The sequence below is a fragment of the Heloderma suspectum genome, chromosome 5 (genome assembly GCF_057233095.1).
Source record: "Heloderma suspectum isolate Gila_16-S chromosome 5, 16-S_ref, whole genome shotgun sequence".
NCBI lineage: Eukaryota > Metazoa > Chordata > Lepidosauria > Squamata > Helodermatidae > Heloderma > Heloderma suspectum.
In genome coordinates, this window is record NC_139462.1 from 161,258,030 (window position 1) to 161,271,942 (window position 13,913).

The 13,913-nt window shown below is 47.3% G+C and overlaps 1 protein-coding gene across 10 annotated transcripts in view; it reads left to right on the forward strand.

Moving 5' to 3' along the window:
* The window catches only part of ULK4 (unc-51 like kinase 4), a 367,782-nt gene that overhangs the window by 179,345 nt on the left and 174,524 nt on the right, over positions 1 to 13,913 (forward strand). The gene's annotated exons all lie outside the window — the stretch shown is intronic.

The following is a 13,913-nucleotide window of genomic DNA, read 5'->3' on the forward strand; positions in this document are numbered from 1 at the left end:
TGCTAAATTTACTGTTTTCCTGCTGTGAAGTGAAATTAATATGTATGAGTTGTTAAAGACTGGAAGAGATGGAATGAAAGGAAAATACCGTGTTAATGTCAATTTTCAGACAAAAATATAAATCTTGTAGACATGTTTCCCCCCTACTTGATTAACTTCCTTGAACTTCAGATGCTGTAAACATGGAAGCTATTTAGGGCTCCTTGAATTCCTTGTTTTAATGCTAAGTTATTTTTTAAAACAAACAGAGCAGTAATTTAATCTCTTTGGAAATTAATCTCTTTGGAAAGTAAATGTGTTTAAATGAAATATGTAGAATGTTTATCTCCATGCTCAAAACAAAGGTAACACCACATAATTCGTCTTTTCAGCATGGATTTCAGTGTCTGATCCTTACATCTATATACTGAATTGATGTTATGTTGGATCAATTTCTAATACTATCTCAGAAGAGCACATAGATTTAGGCATTTAAGGTCCAAAAGTGAGATAACAACTTTGGCAATGACTAAAGGCATGTGCTAAAATATGAGCTGTAGTAGGCAATAAAACAGTTTCAGTAAGAGGGAAATGATTTCATTGAATTACATTCTCCAAGCATCTGAAAATATCCATTGCATTGCTGTCAATAATGTTTCTGAGCTTAATTCAGGGTGCTGGTTTTGATCTGTAAAGCCTTATACAGCCTGGGACTACAATACCTGACGGAGCGCCTCTCCTGCTATGAACCTACCAGTACCCTATGATCAGCATCTGAGGCCCTCCTCCAAGTGCCTTCTCTGAGGGAAGTTCAGAGGGTAGAAACAACATTGCCATCCATCTATTCAGTGCCAAGTTAAGAGTTTCCTCTATTCCTGGGCATTTGATGCATATGATGGGCAGTTTAATGCATCAGTTGAATTGGTTATGGTTGTCACGGATGTTTTAGTTATTTTTATGGTGTGGTTGTATTTTAGTGGATACTTGTTTTAGCTGTTTTAAATTTTTTTATGTTTAAATTGTATTGTAACTTGCTTTGAATCTTCTTTTTGAGAAAAGTGTCTAAGGGAGTAATCCTATGCATGTTCAGATGGAGAAAAGGCCTACAACTCCCAGCATGCCCCAGCCAGCCATGCTGGCTGAGACATGCTGGAAGTTCTAAGTCTTTTCTCCGTATAAACATGCATAGGATTGCACCCTAAGAAATCTAAATAATAATAATCTATTTAATAAAGCAAGAAATTTCAGTGATACGTATCTCAGTCACAGCTGTTATTTTCCCTAGATGGCTGACAGGAAGTGACCCACTGAGCTTGTGATTAGTTGAGCAGCCTCTCCCAATCCCCTTTGTGAGTAGCATCACACTTGGCTTTGCAGGCTTTCTCTATCACTGTCCAGTGTGAAATATATAACTTAGAGCATTCCTGTAAGTTGTGCTGTTCCAGGCAGTGCATCCCACATCTTGCTTGTGCTGCTGCTGCATGGGACAAACAATGGAGAAATGGCTGTCCACTCCCACTTCCTTATCAAGTGCAAGCAGGTGACTTGAACTATCTTGACAGTATCACTGCTTTTACGGACTTGCACTGCCTAAGCTGAGGAAAGGGGTTTGATAGATTCATATGAAGTGTAGATTCTATCCAGAGAACCATACTACTTAAAAGAAATGAATGTTCAGCTAAGTTATAATTGTTGCCAAAGAGGGTACATTCCAAAATGTTCAGATAGAAATAATTGGCAACCTTATTTATTCAATTCTTATGAGAAAACACCTAGCTAAATTGCTAAGATACTATCATTTGCAAAACTTTCAAAATTGGAATAACTCATAAGAGAGTGCAAGAAACAAAAGAAATTTAATTGGAGGTGATGGCTTTTGAAAAACAGCATAACAGCTATTTCTTTAACATCTGATTGAATGTTGTGTAGTAAATACAGCTTCTGTGCCTTGAGCAATAGACTTCTGTTATGTTTTGGTCAGTAGTCCTATTCCTTAAACACTGTAAAATTACAATGAATTTCTCATTTCATGGGTGCTTGGCGAAAGTTTGCTTTTTCTCTAGGGAAGCTGGAGGAATGGTGATGAAAGTATCGGGAATAATTATTCCAAAGTTAATTATATTTTCAAATTAAATTACATCCTTGGGGGAGTTTCTTTCAAATCTCTAATTTAAAACTATGTCTATGATAAGGTTGTAACAAAGTAAATTAAATGTTTAAAATGTAAAGTGCTCAATTTTTCACTCGTAAGTGCCTCCAGAGACTGAATTTTCAAGTCCAGCCACATCCAAGCTCCAAATATCTTGAGAGAATAATACTCTACTCTGTATTAAAATTAAGAGTATTTAAAGGCAAAGCTTAGTCTGTAGAGGTCACATAAAGTGTCACTATCTCAATTTAAAATGCTCCTAAATAAGCCCAGTGACATAATTTCTATAATACACTATATGCATACTATAGATGATAAAGCAGAGCTTTGGCTGTGTTGTGCAGGTTAAAAAAAAACACTAAGTGAAATCCAGTCCTCATATTTATTTATTTGAGTGAGTGAGTGAGTGAGTGAGTGAGTGATTGATTGATTAGCTGCCCATCTGGCCAGCTACCCAGCCACTCTAGGTGGCATACAATACAAATAACACAAAATACAACAAATCTATATAATCAACTAAACAAAATAACATTGCTCTAAAAAACCCTAACCCACCCCAAATGCCCGTCTGAACAGCAAGGTTTTCAAAGCCTGGTGGAAGCTCATCAAAAAGGGGCATGGTGGAGGTCACTAGGGATGGAATTCCACAGAGTGGGGGCCACCACAGAAAAGGCCCTCTCCCTAGTCCTCACCAGCCTAGCTGTCCTGGCTGATGGGACAGACAGAAGGCCTTCCGAGGCCGATCTCATTGAGCGGTGTCCTTAGTGTTGTTAGTGGCACTCCTTAAGATAGACTCGGCCGGAACCATATAGGGTCTTAAAGGTCAATGCCGACACCTTGAATTGGGCCCGGAAAACAACTGCTAACAAGTGCAACTCCTTCAGCACTGGAGTGATGTGGTCTCGCCGATGGCTGCCTTTAATCAGGTGGGCTGCTGCATTCTGCACCAGCTGCAACTTCTGAACCATCTTCAACAGTAACCCCACATAGAGCTCATTACAGTAGTCTAGGTGAGAGAAGACCAGGGCATGAACTACTGGTGGGAGCAGATGGGTAGGGAGGGAGGTGCGCAGCTGCCATATCAGATGGAGTTGGTACAGTGCCACCTGGCTCCTGGCTGACACCTGAGCCTCCATGGATAGCTGGGAGTCTAAAATGACCCCAGACTGCGGACCTGGTCCTTCAGGGACAGCCACATCCCATTGAACACCAGGTCAATATCCCCCAACCTCCCCTTGTCTTCCACCAAAAGTACTTCCATTTTGTCAGGGTTCAGTTTCAGCTTAGTCTTTTCCATCCAGCCACTCACCAACTCCAGGCACTTGGACAGGGTTTCTACAGCGAGGATTTAAATGAGAGGTAGAGTTGCATGTCATCCACATATTGGTGACACTGCACCCCAAACCTCCTGATGATAGCTGCCAGTGGCTTCACATAGATGTTAAATAACTTCAGGGAGAGAAAGAACCCTATGGCACCCCGCAGGTGAGCAGCCAAGGATCTGAAGTCTCCTCCCGCAGAGCTACCCTCTGATACTTGCCAGACAGGAAAGAACAGAACCACCATAATACAGTGTCCCCTATGCCCAACCCCTCCAAGCAGTCCAGGAGGATACCGTGATCGACAGTATCAAAAGCCACTGAGATCGAGGAGAACAAGGAAGGCGCATTCGCCCTTATCCAGAGCCCTCCCCATATCATCCACCAAGGTGACCAAGACTGTTTTTGTCCCATGCCCAGGGCTGAAGCCCGATTGAAATGGAGCCAGATAATCTGCTTCTTCCAAGTGTGCCCGCAACTGCAATGCCACCACCCACTCAATCACCTTGCCCCAAAATGGCAGATTCAAGACTGGGCGAAAGTTGTTCCAGTCTTGGGGATCCAAGGAGGGCTTCTTTAACTGTGGTCTTATCACCGTCCCCTTGAGGGCTAATGACATCACTCCCTCCTCAAGGGAGGCATTCACCCCGCCTTGATCGAGTAAGCAGGTGGTCGGACTTAAAGGTGAAAGTGCATTGTCCACTTCCTCAGAAGGAAGAATCTGGAACCTATCCTACACAACTGGTCTACCACTGGCTACCTCTCATTCACAAACTGTGTCCACAGCGCACGGAATAGCATTCCTGATCTGGTTGATTTTATCTGCAAAGTGCTTTGTAAACTCATCACAGGAGGCCTTAGAATGCTCCATTGGTTCCAGAACAACTGGACCAACAAGGTTCCGGAGCACTTGGAACAGCCTCCTAGGACTGCACTCTGCGGATGCGATAGAGGCAGCATACAAAATCTTTTTTTGCCGCTCTTATTGCCACGTGGTAGGCTGAAGCTACAGCTGTAATCCGTGTCCGATCGTCTTGGGAGCGAAGACTTTCTACCAATATTCCACCGACCCTCCTATCCATTGGTATTTTGGTCTGTGACGTTACTTTGTTTATTTTGCCATCCGAAGTGACTTTCCACTTCACTTGCGGTAGCTATTGTGTCTTCCTCAGCATTTGGAATGTTTGTGAACATTCTGTGACCTCAAAAACCTCCACTGATGTAGAACTTCAGTCCCCTAGACTTGGCTGGTGATCCTGCCAACTGTCAGGGTTGGATCTGAACCCATAGTGTCCCAAAGCAGCTCTGATTCTGAGGAGGAGATACAATCCGTGGGAGAGGAACTCTCTCAGGTTTCAGAGGTGCAGGTGGAGGGGGATCCTCCTGCTCACATTCCTGGGAGCGACAGTGACCCTGGCATGGAAAGGTAGGGACAACTTGAGCTTCTAGACGCCAGGCGCAGGCACAAGTGAGAGGTTGCGGGAGCCAAGCTTAGGCGCTCAGTCCAATTGGCTCAATGTCAACAGCTGCACCCCGAGGCCCCACGGGAGAGGGGGAGACCTTCCCCTCCTACTCCTTAAGTTCAGAGAGTTGCCATGCTTTCCCTCAAACGGAGACCAACTGACGTCCTAACTCTTAGAAACCCCTAGTAGGCTGTTCCTTTGTATTTCTCCTGAATCTCAGGCAATTAGCATCTGTAAGCTTCATTAAGTTGAATGGAATGCCTTGGAAAGCAGCTCTTTTGTCTGAGTGTTGATTCTGGCTATTGGAGGATTCAGAAGGCAACAGGGGCAATCCTGACAGCTTGGTCTCTGTCCTTTTTCTTTTCTCCCACTGCCTCTGGGACAGTGCCATGGAGCAGGTTTTGAACACTTTGATGCAGGAGAACCAGGCTCTTTGTGATCAGGTCAACCAATTGATGACTGCTGTACAAACCTTGTAAGTTGCTGCTCAACCCCCTGTGTCCCCCATTCCCCCCCCCCGGCACAAGTGCCCGGTGGCATTGCCAGAGAAGTTTGTGGGTGAGAAGGGACTTTTTTGAATTTTCCACGCCCAATCGGGGGTGTATATGCGCTTCCAGCCAGAGGATTTCCAAACAGATCAGGTACGTGTGGGGTTTATCATTAACCTGCTTTCAGGTGTGGTGGTTAAATGGGCTTCGGCGCATCTCGCTAATGACCCCCTGCTAGGGGATTATCAGGGTTTCATGACAGCAATGGCAGTATTTTTTGGTGACCCCCTTTGGGTGGAGACGGCGACTTGGGATATTCGCCACCTCAAGCAGGGCAAGGACTCCGTTTCCAGCTATGCGACCACTTTTCGCTTGCTGATGCAGGATTTACAATGGAATGATGCCGCTCTGGTGGCCCAGTTTTTAGAACGATGAGATCTTGGATGAGCTGGCATGCGCCCTGCCTGCCTACACTGGAGCAGCTCATCCAATCCCGTCTGCAGATCAACAGTCAGCTGGAGGGGCGTTGGCAGACCAGGCGGAGCTCCAGTGGCCGGGATTTCCCTCCTCCCATTCCCCTGCGGCTGCTGCCCCCTCCCCCCCACCCCTGCAGCGGCGGGAGAGGAGACCCCGATGCAACTCGGAGCTACCTGAGCTACACTATCACCGGAGGAGCTGGAATGGCGGTGCGCAGAGCGTCGGTGCTTTAGGTGCGGAAAGCAGGGGCACTTTGCCAGATTCTGTTGTTCCCAACTGACGGCCCCACCCCCTCCTCCACCTCCTGGCCCCCAAGCCTGACTAGGCCACCCCCCAAGCCTGTTGGAGGTCTCCAGTGCGAGGGCCTACTCCACACCCGGGGGGCACCTTCCTCGGACCCCCCTTCCCATCTACTACTTCCTGTACACCTCCAATCTTCCCAGTGTGATGGGGAAGATGTCCTAGTGCTGGTGGACTCTGGGGTGACTACCAGTTTCATGGATGAAGCATTTGCTCAGCAACACAGCATTCCTGCTTTGCTCCTTCCTACCCCTTTGAAAGTAGAGACCATCGACGGGCGTCCTCTCTCTCCGGGAGTGGTCACTCGGATTACAGCTCCAGTCACTCTGCATTCCCAGGGCCACACTGAGCAGATTCAAATTCACCTGGACAAGGTGCCCCAATACCTAATCGTGCTGGGCGTATCCTGGCTCTCTAAGCACAAGCCTCAGATTTCTTGGAGCTTCATCAAGAGAAATTCTCCTCTCCCTACTGCCTACAGCATTGCTTCCCAAACAGATCGTCGGTCCCAGTCCAGGCCTTAACCCTTTCCACCCCCTCCTCATCTTCCTCAAGCAGTCTTTCTGCTCCCGTGATCCTCCCAGAGAAGTATGCGGCTTTCCAGGATGTTTTCGACAAGAAGGAGGCAGACCAGCTCCCCCCCCCCGCCCCTTTGACCTTGCCAGTAGCCTGATCCTGGGAGCCACCATCCCAGCAGGCCAGCTGTATTCTATGTCAGAGCCAGAACTTCAAGCTTTGTGGGAGTTTTAGGACACAAACCTCCACCACCGTTTCATTCGCCCCTCCACCTCCCCGGCCTGTGCTCCTACAATGTTTGTTCGCAAAAAGTAATAGAATCATAGAATAGTAGGGTTGGAAGGGGTCTACAAGGCCGTTGAGTCCAACCCCCTGCTCAATGCAGGAATCCAAGTCAGAGCATCCCTGACAGATGACTGTCCAGCCTCATCTTGAATGCCTCCAGTGTGGGAGAGCCCACCACCTCCCTAGGGAATTGGTTCCATTGTCGTATTGCTCTAACAGGACGTTTTTCCTGATGTTCAGCCAGAATCTGGCTTCCTGTAACTTGAGCCCATTATACCGTGTCCTGCACCCTGGGATGATTGAGAAGAGATCCTGGCCTTCCTCTCTATGACAACCTTTCAAGTCCTTGAAGAGTGCTATCATATCTCCCCTCAGTCTTCTCTTCTCAAGGCTAAACATGCCCAATTCTTTCATTCTCTCTTCATAGGGCTTTGTTTCCAGTCCCCTGATCATCTTTGTTGCCCCCTTCTGAACCCTCTCCAGTTTGTCTGCATCCTTCTTAAAGTGTGGCGCCCAGAACCGGACACAGTACTCCAGATGAGGCCTAACCAGTGCTGAGTAGAGGGGAACTAGTACTTCCCGGGATTTGGAAGCTATGCTTCTATTAATGCACCCCAAAATGGCATTTGCCTTTTTTGCAGCCACATCACATTGTTGGCTCATATTCAGCTTGTGATCTACAATTCCAAGATCCTTCTCGCGTGTAGTGTTGTTGAGCCAGGTATCCCCCATCTTGTAACTGTGCATTTGGTTTCTTTTTCCTAGGTGCAGAACTTGGCATTTATCCCTATTAAATGTCATTCTGTTGTTTTCTGCCCAGCGCTCCAGTCTATCAAGATCACTTTGAATTTTGTTTCTGTCTTCCAAAGTATTAGCTATCCCGCCCAATTTTATGTCATCTGCAGATTTGATCAGCATTCCCTGCACCTCCTCCTCCAAGTCATTAATAAAAATGTTGAAGAGCCCTGGGCCCAGGACTGAGCCCTGCGGTACCCCACTCGTTACCTCTCCCCAGTTTGAGAAGGTCCCATTGATAAGCACTCTTTGAGTCCGATTCTGTAGTCGGGGGAACTCCGTCTGGTGCATGACTATAGGAGCCTCAACGCCATCACTATCCCTGACAAATACCCCCTCCCCCTGATCCCTGAAATGCTTGAGCGCCTGGTGCGAGACAAGATTTTCACCAAATTGGACCTGCGTGGCACCTACAATCTGATTCGCATCCGGGAGGGGGATGAGTGGAAGACTTGTTTCAGAACCCAGTACGAAGCGTACGAATAGTTATGACTTTGGGGCTTGCGTGCGCCCCCCCCCCCACATTTTCGCGCTTTATGAATGCCATCTTCTGGGACTATTTGGACACTTTTCTCATTGTCTTCTCAATGAGTTGCTTATATTCTCTTCTGACCCCATGCCCACTGGCTTCATGTCGTGGCCATCTTACAGTACCTCCGCAAACACCATCTCTTTGTCAAGCTGGAGAAATGTGCGTGTGACTTGACATCCTTGGACTATCTCGGTTACATTATTTCAGCAGATGGCATCAAGATGGATCCTGCAAAGGTCCAAGCCGTCCTTTCATGGCAAGCTCCATCCACAAAGAAGGGCTTACAACATTTCCTGGGCTTTGCCAGTTTCTACAGAAAGTTCCTGCCTGGCTATGCAAGACTGGCATCTCCTCTCACAGAACTCCTTAAGGGCAGGAAATCCCCTTTTCATTGGACTGCCTCTGCTCAACAGTCTTTCAAGGAGCTTAAAAGGCTTTTTAGTTCTTAGCCAATCCTGTTACGTCCTGACCTGAGGAGGCCTTTTGTAGTGCAAACAGATGCCTCTGACTATGCGGTGGGGGCTGTGCTCTTCCAGCCAGGTCAGGCAGGTGGAAAGTTGCAACCCTGCACCTATCACTCCAGGAAATTAAACATGTCCGAGTGGAATTATACCATCTGGGAGAAGAAACTGTTAGTGATTAAGTCTGCCTTAGAAACATGGCGTCATCTTCTGGAGGGGGCACAGCACCCCCTCGAAGTCAAAACTGACCATTGCAACCTGGAACACCTCCAAACAGCCCGCACCTTAAATCAGTGGCAGATTAGGTTGTCTTTGTTTTTTTCCCAATTCAACTTGAAAATCCACCACATGAGAGCCACTGACAATCGACTAGCAGACACTCTCTCTCGTAAGCCGGACCTCCAGCCAGGGGGTGAGGATAGCCCCTCATCTGCCCTGATTCTTTCCCCCAAAAGTCTGGCAGCTGCAGCGGTGCCTTGCTCTTGGGAGGAGCTCCTTCACACTGAACAAGCTCGGGATTCTTTTGTCCTCGAGAAGGTGGAGGAATTGGGGCTAGTCTCTGGCACCCCCAAGTCTACCCCCTTCTCCCTGCAAGGCGGGCTGCTTTACCATTCAAGCTGGGTGTATGTGCCTTCTAGACCCCTCCGCGAAAAGTCCTCCACCAGTGCCACGATTTCCCCACCGCTGGGCATTTTGGCTTCACCAAGACCCTACACGGAGTTACGCAGGATTTTTGGTGGCCCCGAGTGTGTCAGGACGTCAAGACCTATGTCACCTGCTGCATGACCTGTCAGCGGGCCAAAGGCTGCTCGGGCAAACCGAGTCCTAAAGTCTCTGGCTTACTTCACCCCCTGCCTACTCCCTCAGGCCCTTGGAAGCTGCTCTCCCTCGACTTCATCACCGACTTGCCTCGCTCACAAGGTAAGACTACCATTCTCGTAGTAGTGGATTTATTTTCTAAGATGGCTCACTTCATCCCATGCTCCGGACTGCCCATGGCCAGGGAGATGGCAGAGCTCTTTTTGTCACATGTTTTCCAGCTCCATGAATGGGCGGAGGGACTTATTTCGGATCGGGGGGCCCAATTCACAGCCCATTTCTGGAGGGAGTTACTTGGGCTACTCAGTGTGATACTAAGGCTTTCCTCTGCTCACCACCCCCACACGGATGGTCAGACCAAACACACCAATGCAACTCTAGAGCAATACTTATGCTGTTATGTAAACTACCAACAAGACGACTGGTTTTCCCTGCTGCCTCTGGAAGAATTTGCTTATAACAATGCATGCCATGCCTCAACCCACCAAACTCCCTTCTTTGCCAATTTTGGGTACCATCCCAAGGATTTCCCCTCCTCGCTTGGTCCGGCCTCGGTATCCACAGCCCGTGAGTTTTTAGAGGAGTTGTGCTCGGTGCACCACCTTTTACGGGACTCCATCGAACAAGCGAAAGCAGCATACAAAGAAACTGCGGACCAGCATCGCCAGCCCGCCCTGCCCCTGCAGCTGGGGGACTGGGTTTGGTTGTCCACCCGATACCTCTCCTCTCGCTTTCCTGCGAAGAAGCTCGCAGCCCATCAGACAGGTCCTTTCCAGATTATGGCCCAGATTAACCCTGTCGCTTTTCGCCTGGCTCTTCCTCACTCCATGAAGGTGCATCCTGTTTTTCATTGCTCCTTGCTTCCCCCACTGGTCTCTGGTGACCCCCATTGCTCAGTCTTCTTCCCCCTGCCTCCAGTGCTGGTGGGGGGGAAGTTTGAAGTCTCTGACATCCTGGACTCACACTTTTCCCACAGGCGCCTACAATATTTGGTGGACTGGAAGGGGTATGGCCCAGATGAGTGCTCCTGGAAACCCGCTGAACATGTGCATGCCCCTTTGCTGCTGAGATGCTTCCACCAACAAAGCCTGGGGCCCCAGGGGGGGAGCAAGAGGGGGGCCTCATGGGTGCGGGGATGATGTCAGGGTTGGATCTGAGCCCATAGAGTCCCAAAGCAGCTCTGATTCTGAGAAGGAGATACAATCTGTGAGAGAGAAACTCTCTCAGGTTTCAGGGGCGCAGCTGGAGGGGAGCCCCCCCACTCACATTTCTGGGAGTGACAGTGACCCTGGCATGGAAAGGGAGGGACAACTGAACTTTTAGACGCCAGGCGCAGGCACAAGTGAGAGGTTGCGGGAGCCAAGCTTAGGCGCTCAGCCCGATTGGCTCGATGGCAACAGCTGCGCCCCGGGGCCCCATGGGAGAGGGGAGACCTTCCCCTCCTACTCCTTGAGTTCAGAGAGTTGCCATGCTTTTCCTCAAATGGGGACCAACTGACATCCTAACTCTTAGAAACCCCTAGTAGGCTGTTCCTTTGTATTTTTCCTGAATCTCAGACAATTAGCACCTGTAAGATCCATTAAGTTGAATGGAATTAAAGCCTTAGAAAGCAGCCCTTTTGTCTGAGTGTTGATTCTGGCTATTGGAAGATTCAGAAGGCAACAAGGGCAATCTTCACACCAGTGTCCTAGTTGACTCCTGGAATCAGGACATGGCAAGGGCCATCAGTACAGTTACTTCTGAATATCTTCATCCAAGCTGTAGAGTTAATTCAGCTCTTCGATATTCCAAGAGCTGAGGACATTGAAATGGCAAGGTTAATGATTGGAGCACAGCTGGTAGAAAACACAGGGTGAATATAATCAAGCACAGATTAGAGCCTGTCGCAGGACCTACCCTGTGGCAGTGATGGTGGTGAAGAAAGCTTACTACTTCGCCACCATGGCATCTGCACAATGCCAGGCAGTTGAGCTCTACTGAATGGGAAGGGGCCTGCTTAGTATAAGCCTAGTAGGTCAACCTGTGGAATGCTCAAAGTTCTGTTGTGACCAATTTGTAATGTATTTTAAGTGCACCTCCTGGCTGATAAAATCTGCCAAGGCTGCCCTGTCAGTATAGACTTCAGAGGTGGTAAAACTTCCAAATTCCGTGTTTGGTATAATTAGAAAAGGAATTGAAAATAAAACAGCCAGTATCATACTGCCCTTATACTACTGTATGGTGCAACCACATTTGGAATACTGTGTACAGTTCTGATCACCACACCTAAAAAAGGATATTGTAGAGTTGGAAAAAGTGCAGAAAGGGGCAACTAAAATGATCAAGGGGCTGGAGCATTTCCCATGTGAGAGAAGGTTACAACAGCTGAGATTGTTTAGCTTGGAAAAAAGGAGGGTAAGGGAAGACATGATAGAGGTCTACAAAATTATGCATGGTGTAGAGAATGTGGATAGGGAGACATTTTTCTCCCTCTCTCGAAATACTAGAACCCGGGGTCATCCTATGAAGCTGATTGGTGGGAGATTCAGGACAAATAAAAGGAAGGGCTTCTTCACACAGCACATAGTTGAACTATGGAATTTGCTACTGCAAGATGCAGTGATGGCCACCAATTTGGATAGTTTTAAAAGGGGATTGGACAAATTCCTGGAGGGGAAGGCTATCAGTGGCTACTAGTGGCTACTAGCCACTGTCAGTGGCTATAGTCCTGATGGCTATATGCTACCTCTAGTATCAGAGGCAATATGCCTATGTACACCAGTTGCTACAGAACATGGGCAAGACAGTGCTATTGCACTTGCGTTCAGCTTGTGGGTTTCCTGTGTGCAGCTGGTTGGCCACTATTTGAACAGAATGCTGGATTAGATGAACCTCGGTCTGATCCAGCATGGCTTTTTTTATGTTCATTTAAGAGCAGTGTAGTTCCAGCCATTCTGATTGAGGCAGTGGTAAAACCACTGCTAAAGAAAGCAAGTTTAGATCCATTGGCTTTGGAAAATTACTGCCTAGTCTCAAACTTACCATTTTTGATCAAGGTCCTAGAGTGAGTAGTGTCTTGCCAACTCCAGGCAGTCTTGGAGGATACAGATTTAGATCCCTTCCAGTCTGGCTTTTGGCCTGGGTTTGGGATGGAAACCACGATGGTCCCTCTGGTAGATGATGTGTGCTGGGGAATTGATGGGTAGTGTAACCTTGTTGGTTCTCCTAGACCTCTCATGGCTTTTGATACCACCAGCCATGTTTTCTTTCTGGATTGACTCTCTGGGATGGGACTTGGTGGCATGGCGACTCCCCTCCTTTCTGGAGGGATGAGTCCAAACTCATGGTACTGAAGAGCTTCTTTTTCATCTCTTGGGGTGTCTCAAGGCTCCATCTTGTTTGGGACCAGCTTATCTGAAGGACCACGTACACCCATACAAGGGTGCCCAGGCTTTATGGTCAGCTACTAAGCCCCTGCTCTGTCCTATTGATAAGAAATGTTAGCCTGACAGATACCATGGTCAGGGCCTTTTTGGTGATGGTCCTGTACTATGACGCTCCCCTAGGAAATATGTGTGGCCCCATCAGTATTAACCCCCATATTTCAGAGGGGTAGGGGGGCTGAAGGCGAGAGTGGCATGTCTAAGGCTATATTTACAGAAGTGAAATTCAAACCATGGCCTTCCTAATTCATAGTACAGTCTCTTAGTCAATACATTACATTGGCTCTCAAATGTACTGATACTGTGTTCTCAGCTCATTTTTATTGTGTGAATAGACATTTCAATCTAGGGGAAGTTACAAACTAATTATAAACCTCTCAATCTTATTACCCATTTTGTAATTAAATAACAACTAGGGTGATGTTTCCAGGTTAATGGTGCTGCCATAATCTGAACAGATTTCTTCATTATGCTTCAGTTAATTATCTTTATTTTGAAAGCTGGTAGAATCCAAATGGTATACGCCACTCTAAATATATTGCATAGAGGATTTGGTAATTAAGGGGGAGTATTTCATTTTTGAAAGGTCAGGCACGTACCAAGTACCTGTGTATGTACATAAATGGTGCATTTGCACAAGTGTCATCCTGGCCATTTGCCTGTGTCCACAGATTAGATTAATTTCTACATTCAATCATCTATAATGAAGACAATTGCAGTGAATTCTAAGGTTGAGTTATTCTTTTCTAAGATATGTAGAATGTTTTGAACCCTGGCATTTCACCATATTTAGTTGTTATGCAAGTGGCCCTGTCCTGTCAGACTCATGGATGCAGCACAACTAGGCATTGCGACTTCTAGCATTGAATTTTTTCTCCTAAAACTTTTGCAGCATTTATTTCTGGAAG